The sequence below is a fragment of the Ixodes scapularis genome, unplaced genomic scaffold (genome assembly GCF_016920785.2).
Source record: "Ixodes scapularis isolate PalLabHiFi unplaced genomic scaffold, ASM1692078v2 PGA_scaffold0__279_contigs__length_252992795, whole genome shotgun sequence".
In the NCBI taxonomy this organism is placed as follows: Eukaryota; Metazoa; Arthropoda; class Arachnida; order Ixodida; family Ixodidae; genus Ixodes; species Ixodes scapularis.
Genome location: NW_024609835.1, coordinates 172,565,862 through 172,572,141, shown reverse-complemented (window position 1 = coordinate 172,572,141; position 6,280 = coordinate 172,565,862).

The window sequence follows — 6,280 nt, the reverse complement described above, 5'->3', positions numbered from 1 at the left end:
TTAGTTTCGGCCTACACGGCGGGCAACGCGATGGATGAAGCTGCTTGTGTAGCCGTTGTTTTTAAAGGTCAGCAATGACGGTTTGCTCCTCCCTTCTTTTGTCCTCTTCTGATGAGCAGATGGTCTTTGTTCTGGTTATGTCCTGACTACCGACGCCTTATGATTGGCTGGGTGGCTGGATTCAGACTGGAGGTAGCGTCCAGTGTGCGTCGGTTTTCGGTATACAAAGAATTTTAGCTCTTCCTCTTGCCATTTTACTAGCACGTCCACCCGCAGAGTGTTAAGTTGCTTTTGTATAACACTTTATTTGTATCACATTTAAACTACTGTCATCTAATATGGGGCACCACGAATAATACAAAGCTTTATAGAATATTTTTATTACAAAAAAGGGCGATAAGACTTGTGTGCAGTGTACCCCATGACTTTCACACGGACCTAATTTTTGCTAATCTGGGGATAATGAAAATACATGAATATTACAAATATAGACTTGCCATGAAATATAAACAAGAATATACCGAGAGTAAAAGTTTCTTATTTGACTTGGCTTCGCTCAGAAAAAAACCGCAAACACGTACCCTTCGTCACCCTGACCCTTGGATAATAGATACATCGCGTACTGACTACGGCCTTCAGATGATTAGAAGAACCCTGCCTACATTTCTCAACACTTTCTCGCATTCCAATGTTGATATAGTATCTTTAACCTCACGTAAGATTCGTGAATATTTTCTTTGAAATAATATCGTGTTCACTTTTTGTATTTTGCAAGTCCATTTTCTTCATTGTTGTTTATGGCTGATATCTAGTTGACTTTTTCGGCCCAGTGTTTGCTTTTCTTCATTTTATTTTTTTATTCCTGCTTTGCATTAGTGGACTTTTTTGCTTTGTACAATTTCTGACCCCGCTGTGTTCCTGTGAGGGGGCTGGGGACCAGTCAAGCTCCTTGTAAGCTTTTTTCCCGAGCTCCCACCATATATACATGTATACGGCAAATAAACTATTATTGTTATTATTATCTTTATTGCCATCCCATGGTACAAAAGTTCTAACGGGTGCGTCAAAACCTACAATGGGTTGTGGGACGTGGACCCGGCAACTCGCAAAAGTGAGCTATAGGTATATGAACAATATTAAAGACTAAAATACACACGCAGAAAACAGCATTTCGGAGATTTTTACAAACCCAGGAAAAATAATAATAATGAGAAATTTTATTTACACAGGATCTACTCAAAACGACTTTAGACAGGTTCGTCGAAGCCAACATGGTAAATAAGTGAGTTTTAGAAAAAAAAATCAGAAAAACATCACATGGACTCTTCAGTTGTGAAAACTACACAAAAATGTCAGTCACAAAGTTGTTGTCGAACTCAAGAAAAAAGGATACAATAAAATATAAGCTATGTTTCAAGTAGAAGTAATTAATAATAATAATACATTTTCATTTATTTAAGATGCTATAAGTTAAAAGGTCTGTGAAAGCCAGTAGATGCTTGAAGGACAGAACGCAGCAAATGGAATGTCACAGATAGCACAGAAGAAGTCCGTAGAGCCATAGCCTCCTCTATTGGCGACGTGCGCGACCGAAAGCGTCGCTGTGGTCGGCCTTCCACGATTGGCCCAAAAGCTGACTATGACGTCGGAAAGGGTATACCATCGACAGAAATAAGAAGAATGAAAGAACTTTAATTTCGACGATGTTTGCAGTGTTCCTTTGAGAGCGCAATGATTTCAGGCTTCCACCGTGCCCATTACAAACACCATCGAACTTGTTGTTCGCAAGGTAATGGCGTCACAAAGGGGAACCATAGGAGGGGGCCACCAAAACATCTCGCCGCTAATACGGAGAAAGCCTGGCACGTCGCGAAAAAAAGAGGCCGCCGAAGGTAGGAGAGGAAGGGCGGGGAACCAGGAGCGGAAGGAAGCTTGTCTGCCAGCGCCACACAAGAGCGAGCGGACAAACGCAGAAACAGTCTTTTTTTTTTTTCCTTCTTTTTTTTTTTTTTCGAACTCGCGGAGAAGAGAAATTCGACGTCAACCCTTTCCCTTCGCCGTCCCTGCGCCGCAGCCGTTTCTTCCGGAGCACGAAAACGACGGTGACGAAAACACGAAAACAAACGTGGTTCGGGGAGCGGCCGCTCATGACCCAAGCGCTCGCGGACTATCTCTGCCCTTACCGCTTTGCGCTACCATATTGGTCACCGCTTCGTGCGTTCCTCCTCTCCCTTTTTCTGCGGCCGTGCGCCCTATTGCTCCGCCGTCGATGCAGCGCCCCTAGCGGACGCCACCGGCGCCGCGCATGCGCGGTGGACGGTGGGCAAGAAGCCCGCCGTCGCCCATAAACAAACCATTGCATTACGTTGTTTTCGGTGTCGGTGGGAGTCCCCGTGCTCTTTTTCGCGTTGGATTTGTTGATTTTACGTCCTCCTAACAATGTCTGACTACTTGAGCGGCTTCAGCAAAATTTACGAGGCAAAACTTTGCGTGAATAATGTGACTTGCGGCGATTCATTTCACGTGGACGCCGCAGAATGGGCGCTAAAGCCTGACTCCCACGATGAGATTCTGCTCGCTATTTTCAGTCGCGACGTCGCTCGGGCTGCAAAAGCGTGGACCCTAGCTGAGATGGTGGACGTCAATACTGAAAACCGCAAGTAGAATCGGGCATTACAAATCGGTAATGGCCACTGGTAACAATGATCAACATCTTGTATTTACTGTTTACACTTAGCTGACTTACCCAAGCCAACCTTCAAAAGTGTTTTGAGGCCTGCACTTAGTTCTTATCGCAATTACCGGGTCAACGTTTGGTTTACGGGCCGCTGTTGTTTGAACGCGCTGACGACAAAAAGCAGACAAGTGTGAAAGAGCAGACGACAGTTCGAACGCACGCGAAATGGAGTGCGGGCAAGAAGCACCGCGTCCCGCGTCCACAAACCTTTGGAATGTCACGTTGTCGGCGTCTGTGTGAGTCTGCATACTTTTTTTCGCGTTGGAATGGTCCAATCTACGTCCCCATAGCAATGTCTTACCACTTTAATCGCCTGAGCGAAACTATCAAGGCTCGTTACACCGCTAAATTTTGCGTAAATAATTTGACGTGCGGCGATTCATTCGCGTGAACGCCACAGAATGGACGCAAAAACCACGATGAGAATCTTCTAGATATTTTCGGTCGCGACGTCGCTCCTGCTGCAAAAGTGTAGAAGGTAGCGGCGATGATCGACGTCGATACTGAAATTCGGAAGCGGAAACAGACCAAGCGTAACAAGTCGGTGATGGCAACTGGTACCAATGATCAACATCTTGTATGTACTGTTTACACCGAGCCTACCTAACTCTTTTGAGGCCTGCAATTACTTCTTATTGCAATCGCCGGGTCAAAGTTTGGTCTACGGGCCGCTTTTGTTTGAACGAGCAGACGACAAAAAGCAGACAAGTTTGAAAGAGCAGACGAAAGTTCGAACGATCAGGCGGCCGTATGAATTTGAAGACGCAGTGAACCCGTGGGTGGTCCGGACAACTTGGCGGTTCTTTCTCGTTCATGTTGGAACAAAGCAAATACATCTGGCGACCACAAAGTGTTTCCCGCACACGCAATCGTAGTTCGACGGCGTCTGGTTTGCCCTTTTCACGGCTACTATCCACGTTCTCGGACAAACGGAGGGGGCAAAAACACATGAAAACTGATCTCAAACCTTTCCAGACTCTTTTGACACAGCCCCTGTCGCAGCATTTTGACGAGAACGCAGGTTTTTTGTCTGGTTACTTTGAAAAGAACACGAGAATGCATGTCTCGCACGGCGACTTCTGCTCACCGCCCCAGACCGGAAGCGCGTCCGACGCGCCACCACCGCGGCGTGACGTAGGAGAGTTGAGTTGGTGTATAGAGGAGGCTATGGTAGAGCACAGATTAGAACACGTATCGCACTGTACGAGAAAAAGAAAATGATCACCTCACAATATCACAGCAAACATATTAGATACAAAATTTCACACAGCAGTGCATTAATGAAATTGTACAATAAATAAAACGTAAAACTGTTCGTTTTTTTCAGTTTTCTCCTAGTTGTAGTTTCAAAGAAGTGGTGGGGAAGTCTGTTAAAAATTTAAGGCACCGTAGAAAGACCGCTCTCGCTTAACATACCTTGTAAAACACCGAGGGATTATAAAACGATCAGAGGTACGTAAATCTCTGCGGAACACAAAGGGATGTTTAAATTCACTGCACCAGAAGTAACAGAACACACTGAAAAAAAAGTGATTGGAAGTTAAGAAGTTTTAGAGCCTGAAAGAAGTCAGCTTTTAATAAAAGTTCAGAATTATAACCGACACTTCTTAACGAATTCCCAAGAATGCGGTCAATTTTAGATTGCCATATTTCTGCACAGTTACCAAATAATACACAGTTACCAATAATAATAATAATAATAATAATAATAATAATAATAATAATAATAATAATAATAATAATAATAATAATAATAATAATAATAATAATAATAATCTTTTATTCCCACAACGCTTTCGGTATGTCAAATGACGGGTCCGTCTAAGCCGACAATGGCTTGTAGGACTGGACCCAGCAAATTCGCATATGCGAAAAAAAGAACACATGAATAAACAAACACGTATACAAGGCTTCGGCTAACCAGATTCCCAAGTCAAATAAAAAAAAAACACAAGACAAATATACATAAGCAAACATAGAAGCAAACACCCGATCATGAGCTTCAACTAACCAGCATCCCAATTCAAGTCAAAACGACAACAGCACAATAATTAGCTTTCACAAGCATAATGACGAAGCCACTTCTTCAACTCTCCTTTGCCAGTAACACTGAAAATGCCTTCAGGAAGGGTATTAAAAATGTCTGACACGTAAAACGACCGCATTCGTTTTCCATATCTGGTGACACATCTTTGTACTTCATACCGAGGAGACGTTCTGAGGAGGCGCGATGGTGTATGAAGTGTTTTAAAACTTTCACTCCAAAAATGGCGTAGCACAACAGTTTCAGTATAAAAACTACGTAATCTTGGCATCTGCAAATCTCTAAAAAAATCCTCACTGGATGAAAAACATGAGTTATACGCTACACTTCGCAAAATTCCTTTCAAAATGCTGTCAATTTTAGAGTGCCAAGATGTTGTGCAATAGGCATGTAGCGTCACCCCATATCGCAGGACACTGTACGCAAGCGCATGGACAATCGTTTTTATAACTTTAAAAGGAACAAACAATCTCATAGTATACAACATACATGCAACTCTCCTTAGCACACAACACACATGTGCCCTTTGTTTGTTACACGACATATCATATTCAAAAATCAGACGCATATATCTTGTATAGTCCACCCAGGGAACAGGCTTACAACAACAAGGTTTGCAACCAGAACTGTGTAGAAGAAAAGGGGCATTAGGGAATCCGGGTTTCAGGAATTACGGAAACAGACGAGTTTAGTTGTTAATGGGTGAACTCTTATACGGTTGGCCGGATACCAGTCCATAACCTTAAGCACATTTAACTGCAGAGCGTGAACCGCCTTTTCGAAATTGATGTGTCGTGAAACAAGCAAGGTGTCGTCGGCATACTGAAAAATATCACATCCAGAAATAACAGTTTCTTGGTCAGTTACATAAACATTAAAAAGTAATGGGGATAGCACCGACCCCTGAGAGACGCCGGTTTCAAGAAACTGGGTTGAGCTATTAACTTTATCTATAGAAACCACCTGGGCCCTACCTTCTAACAGATTTGTCAAGAGCGAGTGAAAAGGTCCACGGAAACCGAACCTCCAAAGCTTCTCTAATAATAGAGAGTTTTAGCTTACCGCGTACCGGGCGACCGCCGGGGTTACCGCGACCGCGACCATCGAGCCGGTACCGGACCGAGAGCGTAGCGGGTAAAGAACGTTTTAGCATACCGTAACCGCGCCTGACCGCGCCTATGGAAGTTCCTTCTTTCTCCAACGGCTGGAAAAAGTCATGATGATGATAGTGAATACCGGCGTGGTTCGTTTTTAAAGCGGTACATTTATTTGGACAAATGCCGCATAAAAAGCCACTTTTAAAAAATATTTTCCTCATTACGAGTAGTTATAGTGGTACTTCCTTGGTATACGACCAAGTAACTTAATTTGTCAGCTAAGCTGTTGGATACTGGTTTCTCCTCTTCCTTGGCTAGTCTTTTGCATTCCTTTTCACGCATTTCGTCTTCATGTTTCATGCTCGTCCAGATCGAACCGGGCAGGGACGGGGATTTGAACCC